We start from the raw sequence: 16,727 nt of genomic DNA on the forward strand, positions 1-16,727 counted from the left end.
GTTGCCTATACACCATGGAATGGAAAGCGGCTCGTGGCCCGGTTACGTGCCAGATGCGACCGTGCCGGATGCGACCAGGCCATTATCGTGCCAATAGCGACCGAGTGGATAAGCATCGTGCCACATGCGGCCCATCAATCACTTACAATTGATCTGCATTAAGGGCTGTCACCCTATGGCAGATTGCTTATAAGTAGCTAACTTGGTCTTTTCTGAAATAAAGGTCTGACACCGTGGTTAGCAAGTTCGAGTGCCGTTGGTCGAAAGAAATATATAATAATGTTGCTGGCTTTACGTCCCAGTAACTACTTTTATGGTTTAAGGAGACGCCGAGGTGCCGGAATTTAGTCCCGCAGGACTTATTTTACGTGCCAGAAAATCCACCGACACAAAGCTGACGTATTTGAGCACGTTCAAATACCACCGGACTGAGCCAGGATCGAACCTTCCAAGTTGGAGTCGGAAGACCAGCATCTCAAACATCTGAGCCGTCTGAGCCACTTAGCCTGGATGAAAAAAAATCACCATCAGAATGTAGGCCGGCCGGGTAGGAGAGTTGGTGGTAGACAGTTTCTAAACACTAGACTGCATGCAAAATGCCTGGATTCAAATCCAAACCTTTTCGCAGTGTTCAAATGGAGTGAGGGGATATGATGCTGTTGATGGTGGTTCGGCCGTCGGATGGCGACGTAAAGCATTACTGGTATTATTCGAGAGGAGTAGGCTACGCGCCGAAACCGGGTTTCATCTCTCCCTACTTCATTATCATAATCCCACATCCAGACGAGCAGGCCGCCCGCGGGAGTCAGGTAGAAAGACCTGCACCAGGCAAGCCGAACACGTCCTCGGACACTCCTGGTACTAACGGGACACGATAAATAAGCAGGCCTAAGTCGTAAATAATTTCAGAGAATTAGGACTTTTTTTTTGGTAGTGGCATTACGTTGCACCGACACAGGCAGGTCTTAAGGCGACGATGGGATAGGAAAGGGCTAGGAATGGGAAGGAAGCGGCCCTGGTCTTAATTAAAGTACAATCCCAGCATTTGCCTGGTGTGAAACTGGGAAACCATGGAAAACCATCTTCAGGGCTGCCGACAGTGGGATTCGAACCCACTATCTTCCGGAGGCAGGCTCACAGCTGCGCGCTCCTAATCGCACGGCCAACTCGCCCGGTCTGAAATAATTATAGCTCTCTCTCTCAAAATACTATTCACTCTGTATGACTCTCTCGATCAATCCGTTCGGGTCCAGTCTTAGATCGGAAGCTTAATACTGACGTAACACGTCATTTTCCTGTGTTTTCCCTGTATATTTTCTGTGTTTTTATTTCCTCGTGTTTTCTCTGTTTTCCCTGAAAACGGGCACCCTGCTTTTACATCAACCATACAATTATGCAAGTTATTCTCTGACATGCACGCTGTAACCTCTGTGATGAAACTGATATTGAAAAGCTGCACAAAGGTATCATGACTGTCTGTACACAAAGGTTGGGAAGTTTTGAGCCCACGCCCAAACAACATGCATCTTCCACTTCAATGACCCTTGAAAAAAATTACAGCCCATCGACAATCCATTATTTAAAAACTGAACGTAGCTCAACATATTTCTCCGCGTGAATTTCATCAGTCACAATTCACACAATTTAAGAAATATTTTCCTCGCTTTGACTTTACACACAAAGAAGTAAGAAAAAAGTAACGTTGAAAATCATTACAAAAATATAATCGCCGAAGTATTATAATAAAAATGAGCAGATCTGTTGCGTAAGCTACCATGAAAATGATAGGAATACTTTTAAAAATAGGTTTCCTCCAGAAACATATGAAATAAATCCGCTACTACCCAGTCCTAGGACGGCACGATCGAAGACTTTTCTGAGAGACAGAACCCAAGTTTGTCCACAGCTGGATATAGGTGGGAGGGAGAGAGAAAATGAATAAATAAAAACAATTTAAGAAACGCGTCTTGGCTCTGAGGCAGAGTAGGGCCAGTCATTCACAGTGCACGGGCCAAGTTAATAAACAAAAATAATACAAACGCTCCTTCCGTTCGGCTGTAGTAGTTCACAACTATAAAGGAGAGATCCACATTTAAAATAAACTAGCATCATGAATGGAGGTTATACGGAACAGGCGGTGATGAAGTGCAATATCGATGTTTTTCTCAATTTAAGAAGTACAAATGACATGATCGTACCAACAATGCAAAAGGTCCTATTGAATAAATTTACTGTTATGGTAAGTCAACCATAATAATTTAGTAAAACTGTCACTGAGGCCGAAAAAACCATATGAAAACATTATTTAGCAATGGGCATTCCAACGCCCACAATATTCTTAGCCATTCACTGCTCGTTCTTTAGGTTGGAAATCTCTCGGACATACAGTCCTCGGATATTGAGAGTGTTTCTGACAAAACTGCACTTTGAAAATCTACTAGCACAATGTGCCAACACTGTAAGAATAATAATAATAAGAAGAAGAATAATAAACAATCTCTACACTTCTTCTACACCACCCAGTAACAACAGTTCAGGCGGTGAAAGGTGTTTTTTTTTTTTAAATATAAGTTGCTTTAGGGCCTACGTCGCACCGACACAGATAGATCTTGATTAAAGTACAGCCCCAGCATTTATCTAATGTGAAAATAGGGAACTACGGAAAACAATCTTCAAGACTGCAGACAGTGGGATTCGAACCCACTATCTCCCAAATGCAAGCTCACAGCTGCGTGCCCCAAACCGCACGGCCAACTCGCTCCTTGCACGGTAAGAGTTAAAGTAACTCAAGAGTATCATTCAAATACATTACATGGTATAATGATAAATATTAAACACAGTAACGTAGCCCGGATCGGCCGATTTGGGGGGGGGGGGGCGGCCGAGGGTTACAGTTGAAATATGATGACAGAACACAATGAAGGTGCATGCGTAGTGCGCACATGCATGGCTTGTCATTATAAGGACACTGACAAGTCTATTATGTTGACATTCAGACTGCAGTACACTACGATATCTAACATTAAAATACAGAACAAAAACAATACAATCAAGGTCAAAAGTTTTACAGCGAATGGCAAGTTCACTTTACGATCTAAAATCCAACTTTCAGGGCTTCTTAGAAAATAGATTCAACAGATCTGTTGATTCTACAAACATGTCTCTGAATGTTTATTTATAGTTTACTGTCAGTTTTTTATTTATTTTCTTGTTCGCAAAGACCATTAGGGGGTTCTAACCCCCTCCCCACTTGGCTAGGCCCCTGATTAAACATAAAACAACGGAGCATCATAAAAAAACAGAAGTGTATAAGAATCTAATTTGCCTAATAACAGTAAACGTACAAATAAGAATACAATTTTACCAACTTACCTTTTCATATGACTCGTTCGTAATTCCGAGCTGGCTAGAGGGTCCTCCGAAAAGTTCAATACAAATTAAGTTTGTATTAACCAAGCAACGATGCATATAGTCTATGAAATGTGTTGTTTGAGTCATCGGTCCTTAGACTGGTTTGATGCAGCCCTCCATGCCATCCTATCCTGTGCTAACCTTTTCATTTCTACGTAACTATTGCATCTCCCCATCTCACCTTCAGCATTCTTCTGTAACACCACATTTCAGAAGCTTCTATTCTCTTTCTATCTGAGCTAGTTATCGTCCATGTTTCACTTCCATACAATACCACGCTCCAGATGAAAGTCTTCAGAAACATCTTTCTGAATCCTATATCAATGTTTGAAGTGAATACATTTCTTTTCTTAAGAAATATTTTCCTTGCTTGTGCTAGTCCGCATTTTATGTCCCCCTTACTTCTGTCATCGTTATTTATTTTAGTAGCCAAGTAAAAATATTCATCTACTTCCTTTAAGACTTTATTTCCAAATCTAATATTTCCTGCATCGCCTATCTTCGTTCGACTGCACTCCATTACTTTTGTTTTGGACTTATTTATTTTCATCTTTTACTCCTTACCCCAGATTTCGTCCATACCATTCAGCGACTTCTCGAGATCTTCTGCAGTCTGAGATAAAATAACATCGTCAGCAAATCTCAAGGTTTTGATTTCCTCTCCTTGGATTGTGATTCCCTTTCCAAATTCCTATTTGATTTCCTTTAATGCTTCTATGTAAACACTGAAAAGGATGGGGGACAAACTGCAGCCTTGCCTCACACCTTTCTGGATTGCTGCTTCTTTTTCAAAGCCCTTGATTCGTATCACTGCAGACTGATTTTTATACAGATTGTAGATAATTCTTCGTTCTCGGTATCTGATCCCTATCATCTTCAGAATCATAAATAGCTTGGTCCAATCAACATTATCGAATGCCTTTTCTAGATCTACGAATGCCATGTACGTGGCCTTGTCCTTCTTGATTAGATCCTCTAAGATCAGACGTAAAGTCAGGATTGCTTCCCGCGTTCCTACATTTCTTCTGAAACCAAATTGATCTTCTACCAACTCAACATGAACTTGTCTTTCTATTCTTCTGTAAATAATACATGTTAAAATTTTGCAGGGATGAGATACTAAATGGTGCGGTAGTTTTCACACTTGTCAGCACCGGCTTTCTTGGGAATAGGTACAACAACATTTTGCCAAAAATCGGTTGGCACTTCTCCTTTCTCACACATCCTACACACTAAATGGAATAACCTTGCCATGCTGGTTTCTCCTAAGACAGTCAGTAATTCAGAGGGAATGTCATCAATTACAGGTGCCTTGTTCATATTTAGGTCTCTCACAGCTCTGTCAAACTCTGATCTCAAAACTGGGTGTCCCATTTCATCAGCATCCACAGCATATTCTTGTTCCAGAACCAAATCATCTACACCTTTACACTGATACAACTGTTGGATATGTTCCTGCCGTCTTTCTGCTTTATCTTCTTTCCCTATAACTGCCTTTCCGTCTGAGCTCTTAATATTCATACACCTAGATTTCCTTTCTCCAAAAGTTTCCTTGATTTTCCTGTATGCAGTATCTACCTTTCCTAGGACCATACAACCTTGCCCTTCTCCTTCAGCCATTCCTCCTTAGCTATCTTGCACTTTCTGTCCACTTGATTCTTTAATCATCTGTATTCCTTTCTGCCCTCTTCATTTCTAGCATTCTTGTATTTTCGTCGTTCATCAATAAGGTCTAGTATCTCCTGAGTTATCCACTGATTCTTAGTTGATCTTTTCTTCCTTCCTAACATTTCTTCACCAACCCTGCTAACTTCATTTTTCACGACTATCCACACTTCCTCTATTGTGTTTCCTTCAACCTTTTCATTTAGTCCTTGTGCAAATGTTCCTTGAAACAATCCCTCACACTCTTTTCTTTCAACTTGTCTAGATCCCATCTCCTTCCTTTCTTCAATTTCAGATGGCATTTCATGACCAACAAGGTGTGGTCAGAGTCCACGTCTGCTCCTGGGAAAGTTTTGCAATCCAACACCTGGTTTCTGAATCTCTGCCTGATTATAATGAAGTCAATTTGATACCTTCCAGTGTCTCCATGTCTCGTTCACGTATACAGCCGTCGTTTGTGGTGTTTGAACCAAGTATTGACAAGGACTAAATTATGATCAGTGCAGAAGTCAACCAACCGACTTCTTCTTTCGTTCCTTTGTCCCAATCCGAATTCTCGTACTGTATTACCTTCTCTTCCTTGGCCTACCAGTGCTTTCCAGTCTTCCATCACAATTAGATTCTCGTCAACTTGTACATATTGTATTAAATCTTCTATCTCCTCATATACTCTTTCGATTTCCTCATCATCCGCTGAAATAGTAGGCATATAGACCTGCACTACTGTGGCAGGCATTGGTTTGATGTCTATGTTGACAACAATAATTATTTCACTATGCTGGTCGTAGTAGCTTACCCGCTGCCCTATTTTATTATTCATCATTAAACCAACTCCTGCATTTCTCCTGTTTGATTTTGTGTTGATAATTCTGTAGTCGCCTGACCAAAAATCCTGCTCTTCCTGCCAACGTACTTCACTTATACCAACTTCATCTAACTTTAGTCTATCCATCTCCCTTTTCAGATTCTCTAACCTACCACAACGATTCAAACTTCAAACATTCCACGCTCCGACTCGCAGAATGTCAGTATCCATTTTCCTGATAATCGCTCCCTCTCGTGTAGTCCCCACCCGGAGATCCGAATGGGGGACTAGTTTACCTCCGGAATATTCTACCCGGGAGGAAGCCATCATCAGTACATCATTCATACAGAGAGAGCTGCATGTCCTCGGGAGTTAGTTACGGCTGTAATTTCCCGTTGCTTTCAGTCGTGTAGCAATATCAACACATCTAATCCATGTTGAGTATTATTACAAGGCCGTATCAGTCAATCACCTAGACTGCCACCCTTGCAACTTCCGAAAGCCTGCTATCCCACCCCTTTCGGTCTCTCAACAGATACCCATGCAATATGGTTGCACCTGCGGCTCGGCTATCTGCTCACGGGGACACGCAAGGCTCCCCACCGCGGCAAGGTCACATGGTTCGCAAGGGGAGGGCAGAAATGTAAGGCAGAGAAAATACTCATCATTAGGCAGTTTTTCCTCCAAAAGAAAAATGTGTCCTAAATAGCAAATTATTAACATTTTTAAAAACATGCCCCAGAAAAAAAGAAAGGTCAAGAGAGGTAAAAATACTGAAGGAAACAACACGATTATGCACTTTCTGTTCTAACCAGTAAATGTTGACAGAAATTTTATAAATGCATTCTTTAAAACAGTTTCTTCAGACAATGAAGTGCATCTATGTACATTTATTCTGTTCGGCCCCATTTCTGAGTGGTCAGCGGCTTCATCTCGTCCTCTGAGCTCCTGATTCGATTGCTGGCCGGGTCGCTGTGGCGTTAGTTAAGGTACAGCACCAGCATTTGCCGGGTGTGAAAATGGGAAACCATATTCAGGACTACCGACAGTAGAATTCGAACCCATCATCCCCAGAATGCAAACCCATAGCTACGCGATTCTAAGCGCACGGCCAACTCGCCCAGTTCTTTGAGGAAATCCAGAGCCTCAGAGTGACATGCAAATGTAGTGCACCGGATTGTGGGGGCGCTACACCTAGTACGAACATCTAGGACCAGTCGAAGTGACCCTCATTTGAAAGAACGGGGCCCAAACAGAGCTTTTATAGAGGAACTCTCAATATCTAGACACTGTACTAGAGGTGTCAAACAGATTGACTTCACAGAAGCTCTGGACAAACACACTGTCAAAATTCAAGAGATCCGTATCCTACACCAAGACATATCAATGATATATGAATGCTGTATGTTTAAATCCAAGGCTAAGATCACATCTGCTAATGTAATTATTTCGGGCACAGCCTTCTTAGTTCATACATCCGTTGTGGATTCTGTACTATGAAGCCATTTCTCTCCGCTTGTCAACTCTTACGATAAAGTGCGCTAACAAGGCTTACACCCTAACCAATACTTATGCTCCTAAAATTAAGACAACTCCAGCAATCCTGGGAAAGTTCAGACCTTCTGAACTCAACTCGATGTTTTGTCCGGAAATGGGTAAGGAGCGAAAGTTAAGATACATCACAGTGTTCTCCCCAGAAAATGTTGTAAGCTGGGTGGCAGGAATTAGTAGTCGGGCGTATAAAATGAATATTATAAAATGTCAATTCATTCCCCTCATGGCATTAACAGTAATATCAGACAGATAAACACTAACTGCAAAATTGAATTGTTTTAGCGTTTCCTGTTATTATCACGAACAAGACATAACAGAGTATTTTGAACTTCTAGTGTTCTACTGCTCGTTCATAATCATGTAACACCGGGGCTTACCACTCGGTTGCTGTGAGGTGTCATACGGTTTTGTAACTTCGTGCAGAATCGAGTGCTCGCACGCTATTCCATGCTGATCGAGGCACCGCTTTTGCACGACACCACGTGATAGTCAAGCTAAACATTTCATGTCCGATGTAACAGGTGCAATTTATTATGCTGACAATAATTAAGATATATCCTAGTTTTACAGTATTTACATTTTCATTTGGAGCATCCAATGACTCAAATATGTATTAATATTATGTAACTAGCACATGTCTAGGATATGTTAGTAGGGCGGTCTGTAAAAATGGCAGGGCCCATTAAAAAGGCCCTAGGGAGAACACTGCAACATAGGAGAACATCCTTTTCACGCCCGAGCCAACCTCAACGGGGAACGCTTCATCGATACCTGCAAGCAGATGAACTTTAAAAGCATGAACACCGACTTCAAAAAGAATCCTCGTAAGTGTATGACTGCACTCGCCTGATGCAATGATTGGTGCGACTATGTTTGTCATCTCCCACCGCAATTTCCGCGAGATATGGCATGTGAAAGTGCATAGAGGTACTAATGTTGATTCGGATCATCTAAGGTTAGAGGTGGTGGTGATTATTGTTTTAAGAGGAAGTACAACTCGGCAACCATCCTCTATTAATCAGAGGGAAAAATGGAAGGGATCCGACACTTCGAAAAATGAAGATATCGGCCAAAGGAAGACAAGGGCCACGAAGGGCGTGTAAATGAAAGACTGCCTAGCCCTCGCAAACCTAATAGCGTCGGGGTCAGAAAAGAACAAGAGTTGACGGAGAGGTCAGATAGGATAGATGAAAGTGAGTAGCCCAGCACAAGTGGAAGCAATGCCAGGATTCGGCCAAGGGCCTCGTGGTCGCCAACCGACGCTCCAAAGTTCAGTGCCCCTGGGGCCCTTTTTAGTCGCCTCTTTACGACATGCAGGGGATACCGTGCGTGTTATTAGGCAGGGGATACCGTGCGTGTTATTCTACCGCCCCCACACACAGGGGGATCTAAGGTTAGAGTGCAGTTTGTACCAAACTCCAATCAAAGAAGATCCATAGATTTCGGATCAACAATATCTAGATAAATCAAAATGACGTTCATGATTACCCAGATGTTGCTACTCTAACGATCAATTTAGCAGGGAAAGAAAGCACCCACGTGCTTATGAATAGGCTCAGCTTGATACCACTGAAGGAATCCTCAGGAGGAACACCACTCGTGACTTTTCACCACACTTCCAAATCTGAACTTACAGGCTACCAAGCCCCTTCACTATGTTTCCAGATTGAGAATGGCAATCTTATTCTGAATAATCATGATAAATGTGAGTAATTAGCTTAATATTTTGAGTCCTTACTCAACTGTCCTTCACAATCAAAAATTACTTTTCTGGTCTATCCTTCATTTCACCTGATCGAAAAGCAATCGACCAAATATTGCACTTGACTGGCACGGATTCCATAGTTTGCGAACTTCTGATAACGGATGATACCAACTTTGTAACCAAAATGGAAGAACCCTTTCATGCTACTGTGTATGGGAATCAGAAACTATTACTAAGGAATGCAGTAATAGTTAGCACTATTAGCTTGCTGTCCTCGGTGGCCCGGGTTCGATTTCCGGCACTGCCAGAAATTTAAGAATGGCAGGAGGGCTGGTATGTGGTTAAAATGGTACATGCAGCTCACCTCCATTGCGGGTGTGCCTGAAAAGAGCTGCACCACCTTAGGATGAGGACACGAGCTTACTTACTTACTAAGGAATGGAAATCTGTTCTCATACATCCTCTCCATAAAAAGGGCAATAAAGCAGATGTGGTGAATAACTACAAAAACTTATCTTCATTCAGTTGCCTATGAAATCCTATCAAAAGTACATCAAAGTCTCACTGATTCTATTGTTGATCCAGAGACTGGTGACTATCAAGCCCTCTCCTGCAGCGAACAGATCTTTTCACTAGCGTATCATCAAAATCAGACGTCTTCTAGCCAAAACACTTGTACTGACTTTTGTTTATTTCCAGAACGCCTGCGATTCAATCGACCCAATCAGTCCCCTTGATATCCTCAAAGAGATGGGAGTCGAAACAAAGACTCGTTCCATCATACAACCAACTCTGACCAACGCATGTTCACAAATGCAATTCATAGAGAAAATCTCTACATCCTTCGAAATTAAGACTGGTGTTCATAAAAGCGACGGGTTCTCACGCATTTTCAACTGAGTTCTTGCAAACGGTTATCCGTGAGAGGAGAAACGGACAGTCCAATAAAAACAGACTGGGCGCTGAATTCAAAGCAGTGAACATAGACTGCCTTGCTTTTTTCAGATGCTATAGTCCTAATGGCTGATGACCCCAACATTGCCCGCCACCAGGCTGAAACACAAGCTGTAGGTCCTCCAGATATCTTTTGAAAAATCTTAAGTAATGGTGCCTGACAGTAACAATACCACTGTATTTCTCGATACCGAATATGGAAAAATCAAAATCAAACGTTGCATTCATTTTAAGTATCTTGGAGAGATCATTTCCTTTAAAGCAACTGAGAAAGCAGCTCAGAAAAATAGGGCTAAGCACATGGAAACAGAGTTTCACATCTGCAAACTCACTTATCAGTCCAGATTAATGTCATGGAAGGCCAAATACTGACCGCCACTACCACAGCAGTATATCCTGAAGCCTTTACATGCCGCTGAATGCCTGGCCGTCACTCACCACGACGAGGTGGAGAGGATCTAAATGAAAGAGGAATTTCCAAGGAAGATCCTCGGCCCACGTCAAAATTCTGAGGGCGAATACCGCGAGAGGTTAAATGCAGGGCTGCACCTAAATCTCAAAAGTTCACGGTCATCTGTCTCGAATGCTTAACACAAGAATATCTCGAAGAATTCTTGTCTTCTCACGACTTGGATGTGTACCATTTCATGGGCAACCGAAATGAAGGAGAGTCTGGCTGGTGTTTGCGAGAGACCGACTCAAGAAATAAGTTCAGTACCTGGATAGATAGATAGATATGGTTTATGTTAACTGGCAAAGTTAGGGACACGTGTCCCTGCCTTACACTTAACCAGTGAAATACATAAATAACATAAAAATATATAAAATACTGAATAAATGAAAAAAAGACAAACAAATTACTATGGTACTATGCTATCCTGCTGTACATAAAAATAACTATTATAATACACAATATAAATTAACATTTTGCTTCCTGCGAAGAAATTAACATACAACATACAACGAATTACAATTTTAATAATTATAATAATAACAATATATAAACCTACTAATATTTACAATTAATTTGTCCAATTCTAGAAATATATCACATTGACGAATGTTACAGTTTTCGTGTGTTTACTGTGGGTGAAAAACATTGCAAAATGGGGATAGGGATAAGGATAACTATGCGGGAAACCACAGCTGAGTACTTTTTAACACTACTGAATAATAATAAGAAGAAGAACCATGAGGAGAAGAAAACAAATAAGAAGAAGGACCATGAGGAGGAGAAGAAAGAAGAAAACGAAGAAGAAGAAGAATGTAAAGACGACCCCGCGCAAAAGTGGTCCGAAGAGTGAAAAACTGCTTTCTCCATCAAGATGGGAGTATTGAAAATCCAAAAAGGCTGACGCGTATTAACCATGGTCTTAAGGGGCCGAAACGATATATTAAAAATAACACCACCATTTAATGATTGAATATTTATTGCATAAAACAGCCATTACAATTAATTATGTCAGTACAAATTCTAAGTTATTCAGTACACAGTTTAGTTAGTGATATTTGTCTTTCCCTGCATTCACTAGCGTGATATAGACTACAATGATCGTTGCAAAACTGAGACACAGTCCTCACTTGGATGGTGAAATCTCTTGGGACACCACCACTCAATGAAACCATAAAAAAGATCTTATTTTAACGATTGATAAGGACAATCATATCAGTCTTCTTCTTCATTAGCATAGCTTGCTAAATGGCTCTGCTGTCTACATCTGAATAGGTCGTGTGTCATAAATTACGCTTTTCATATCGACGTATAGCGAATCATCTCATCGTTGTTTCAAGCTGTCTCTTTCAGGCAACTTCCAGTGCTCGCAAAACAGGTCCAATCCATCGTGGTCTATTTCCGTGGAGGATCTATTGGGTTAGCGCAATGAGAAATTTTGGGAATACGACCAACCTAGCGATGCTGACTGGACATTTTTGTCTCCATGACACTTGGAGCATTCTGTGTCTCATGCGTAGTCGTACAAGTTCATTTACTGCAGAGCAGTAGCGTAGTAAAAGAAAAGAAACTGGATAGTCACATCTACTTGTAATGTACTTTTGGAAGTACTCCCGCATGCATCTACAGACAAAGATAGCCTAGACTCGACCATATGAGCATATCAGTTCGTTGTATGTGGTACCTTTAAATTTACAGCAGCCTTATCCTTCCTTTGGGGGGACTTAACCAATTCAAATATAATTATTATATTAACAAATGAAAACGTGCAGTAACTAGGATACTTGTTTAATGCATTAATAACAATGGAATTGTTTTACTCTCCCGCCTGATGTTTTCCACGCCCGTTTTTTTGTCAGACGAACACAGTTTTAAGGAGATAAATCATGCCTAACAAACCTGCATATCCTCAATACGCTAACAAGACGCAGTTGGGTATCCAATAACACTGACCTGGCTAAAGCATTTGACTCCTAACACATATTCTGCTCATATGCAAACTATTCCATGGGTATATCATGGCAATATTTTAATTCTTAGAAAAACTCTGTCGTCACCAGCGAGTTGTAGCCTACTTTCAGGCCCATCTCCTATGACTGAATGTCTCATCTACCGCCCCAGAAGGAGGAATCCTATCATCTCTGCCATTTCCTCTCTTCGTAGTTGACCTCGCAGATTTCCGTATTACTATACGCAGATGATTTTTTTCAAAACATGTGAATTCCACTGACTGAAAATGCATTCCAAATGCTTTGAACGCGTGCTACGACTGTGTGACAAGATGGAAACTCAAAACTAATGCAGACAATTGTTAAAATGTCGATCTGCCTAAATGAACGTGAGCTTACCCACATATATGAAATAAACTGCACTTCACTGAAGGCCGTTGCTCAGGTCAAATATCTTGGAATATTCCACGAAAGCAAGTTAAATTTCTCCTTCATACAGACCAAGTAAAATCCTGTGCCATGAGGTCTCTCGGTTTTTGTTCCTATTTACTGTAATTCGTGGCTTAAAAGCTCTTAAATCATCCTTCTGTATTTGTTTTCTACCTATCATTGATTTCTGCTCCCCCCACAAATGTCAATAAAATTAACCGCGTATTCTCATTCTTTACGTAGGGCTACGTGAAAGCCTTTAACCCCGAAGTGAGACAGTTTACCAAACACATTCTGTCATACTTCAACATCTTGGACCTGAGCAATCAATCGTCTACAGCATACAGGTCTCTGCTCTCTTCACAAATGCTAATATGGTACTTTTAACGCATATCCTTGTTACCTCATTTCCAGCAACGCTCTGTACGTATACCCTGCATGCAATCCTTACATCTCCATTCTTCGCGAAATAAGTAAACCGCGCATTCACTGCAGAAATGGCCGTGCTCTAAAGTTTAACCAACACAAACTTTGTACACATTAATGCTTACCGGGATGGGGTGCCACCCCAACAGACTCACACCGAGAACAGCACCACTCAGTTACTGACTGATACGAAGTGCTGCCAGTTTTGAGAGATTAACAAGGTGGGGGAAGGCTGTGTGCGTATACGTTATTAGAGTACAGAACAAAATGGAGTCGTCTGGGGTGTCTTTTCACCCCGGTGAGCATTCTAGGGTTGTCTTGATAAGATCTTCCGATGCCCTTATATATCCACGTACACTAGAGATCAGAATGTTTAAAGCACTAGTCTTTCCCAGAGCTACTACATATTATGGTTGTAAAAGCTGGACCTTTAAAAAAATATATATATATAATAATAATAAAGGACAGGAAACATATTACTGCCTTTGAGTTACAGTGACTGAGGCCCGGTTTCACAGTTTGAGTTTAAGCCGAAGCTTTAGTAAGCCACACACGCCGCTTAAGCAAGGCTTACTCTTTGGCTTAAACACTACGAGTTTCACAGTAGGGGGACCATGTGCAGCTTTACTAAGCTGAACATCTCCGAAGTTGGTAATGCTTGCGCATGCGCAGTGATTCAATTCTCATCTTTGTTTACATCCGTAGCCTATGATTGATTGACTTGTAGGTTATACATCGTTTCTAGAGGGCAAACGGTTGGAAATAGGTATATACCATCGCGGACTTTTTTGTAGAGGTTTCTATGCTCTACAATTCGTACACTTACACTTGGGGTCTATCGTTGATGGTTCACGCAGCGTAAGCCAAGAAAGCAAGTGACCGACCGACATTTTTGTCTCTTGAGTCTCGAAATATATTCAGAAATATAAGTTATTTATTAATGTTATTGGTTTTACGTCCCACTAACTATGAATTTGAGCACCTTCACCACAGGACTGAGACAGGATCGAACCTGCCAAGTTGGGCTATAAGAAGGCCAGCGCTCTACCATCTGAACTGAATCTTTAGCTTAAACCTCAGTTACATACAGCTTAAGCCAGTCACAGATAAGCTCGGCTTACCACTTGCACTCCCCACTGTGAAACTCGTCCAGAGTTTAAGCTCCCGCTTAAGCCCGATCCAAGGCTTAAGCGTATACTGTGAAACCGGGCCTGAGATTTTTACGCATACATTGGACTGCCAAGAAAATAAGTGGGTTATTCAGATCGGACCAGATCTATCCCTTGAGGCATTTACTGTGAAGCTAAGTAGCCCCTGTGTATAAAAGAAAGGGTGATAGACATAAAGCTGAAAATTACAGGCCAGTAAGTTTGACATGCATTGTATGTAAGCTTTGGGAAGGCATTCTTTCTGATTATATTAGACATGTTTGTGAAATTAATAACTGGTTCGATAGAAGGCAGTTCGGTTTTAGGAAAGGTTATTCCACTGAAGCTCAACTTGTAGGATTCCAGCAAGATATAGCAGATATCTTGGATTCAGAAGGTCAAATGGACTGTATCGCGATTGACCTGTCTAAAGCATTTGATAGGATGGATCAAGGGAGACTACTAGCAAAAATGAGTGCAATTGGACTAGACAAAAGAGTGACTGAATGGGTTGCTATATTTCTAGAAAACAGATCTCAGAGAATTAGAGTAGGTGAAGCTTTATCTGTCCCTGTAATAATTAAGAGGGGAATTCCTCAAGGCAGTATTATCGGACCTTTATGTTTTCTTATATATCGTCGCTGCCGGGACAAAACCTCCTATGTGAAATATTTTAGCTTAGAAATTTGACCGGTAATGTTCTGTCATCTAAGGTGCAATATTGTGTGCATATTGTCAAGGCATTCTCGCTCTTCATAATGTATATGCTGCGGGTCAGTATATCTCCAAAAATATTATCACATAGGAGGTTTTGTCCCGGCAACGTCGATATATAAATGATATAAGTAAAGGACTGGAATCAGAGGTAAGGCTTTCTGCGGATGATGTTATTCTCTATAGAGTAATAAATAAGTTACAGGATTGTGAGCAACTGCAACGTGACCTCGAAAATGTTGTGAGATGTACAGCAGGCAATGGTATGTTGATAAATGGGGTTTAAAAGTCAGGTTGTGAGTTTCACAAATAGGAAAAGTCCTCTCACGTTTAGTTACTGCGTTGATGGGGTGAAAGTTCCTTTTGGGGATCATTGTAAGTATCTAGGTGTTAATATAAGGAAAGATCTTCATTGGAGTAATCACATAAATGGGATTGTAAATAAAGGGTACAGATCTCTGCACATGGTTATGAGGGTGTTTAGGGGTTGTAGTAAGGATGTAAAGGAGAGGGCATATAAGTCTCTGGTAAGACCCCAACTAGAGTATGGTTCCAGTGTATGGGACCCTCACCAGGATTACCTGATTCAAGAACTGGAAAAAATCCAAAGAAAAGCAGCTCGATTTGTTCTGGGTGATTTCCGACAAAAGAGTAGCGTTACAAAAATATTAAGTTTGGGCTGGGAAGAATTGAGAGAAAGAAGGAGAGCTGCTCGACTAAGTGGTACGTTCCGAGCTGTCAGCGGAGAGATGGCATGGAATGACATTTGTAGACGAATAAGTTTGAGTGGCGTTTATAAAAGTAGGAAAGATCACAATATGAAGATAAAGTTGGAATTCAAGAGGACAAACTGGGGCAAATGTTCAGTTATAGGAAGGGGAGTTAGGGATTGGAATAACTTACCAAGGGAGATGTTCAATAAATTTCCAATTTCTTTGAAATCATTTCGGAAAAGGCTAGGAAAACAACAGATAGGGAATCTGCCACCTGGGCGACTGCCCTAAATGCAGATCAGTATTGATTGATAAAGCCGAGTTACTTTGGGTACATAATAGGGAAGTCTGATTCTACCGAGACAATAAGTATGCTTGGGAAAAATAAGAGGAAACACGGAGACGAGGACGGCTGGCATTAAAGTGGACAGACTCCCAAAGAAGCAACGAAATCAATTAAGGATCTGACAAGCCTAGCTGAAAGCAAAAAACACCTGAAAGCTTTCCATTTCATGCAGTTATCCGGAGTTGGCGTCGAACTGATGGCCTGGAGAGAGAAGGTGGTTTAGATTTTGTTAAATAGTTTTATATTTAAAATTACCACTAAGACACAAGGGAGAATCAGGTGGTTGTGATTATAGTTTTAAGAGGAAGTACAACTGGGCAACCATCCTACCTTAACACTAATTAGAAGGGAAAAACGAACAGGTTCATACAAAGGAAAGGGAAGGTCGTGAAAATGGACTTCTTAGGCTCACAAACCTAATACCAAGGGAGCTCTGATAGGAAATAAGGAGGTGAGG

General features: G+C 41.2%; 1 protein-coding gene across 2 annotated transcripts in view; it reads right to left on the bottom strand.

The window, feature by feature from the left end:
* tkv (thickveins) overlaps window positions 1-16,727 on the bottom strand; it is a 156,672-nt gene that overhangs the window by 123,610 nt on the left and 16,335 nt on the right. The window lies entirely within an intron of this gene.

This window comes from Anabrus simplex, chromosome 1 (assembly GCF_040414725.1).
Source record: "Anabrus simplex isolate iqAnaSimp1 chromosome 1, ASM4041472v1, whole genome shotgun sequence".
In the NCBI taxonomy this organism is placed as follows: domain Eukaryota; kingdom Metazoa; phylum Arthropoda; class Insecta; order Orthoptera; family Tettigoniidae; genus Anabrus; species Anabrus simplex.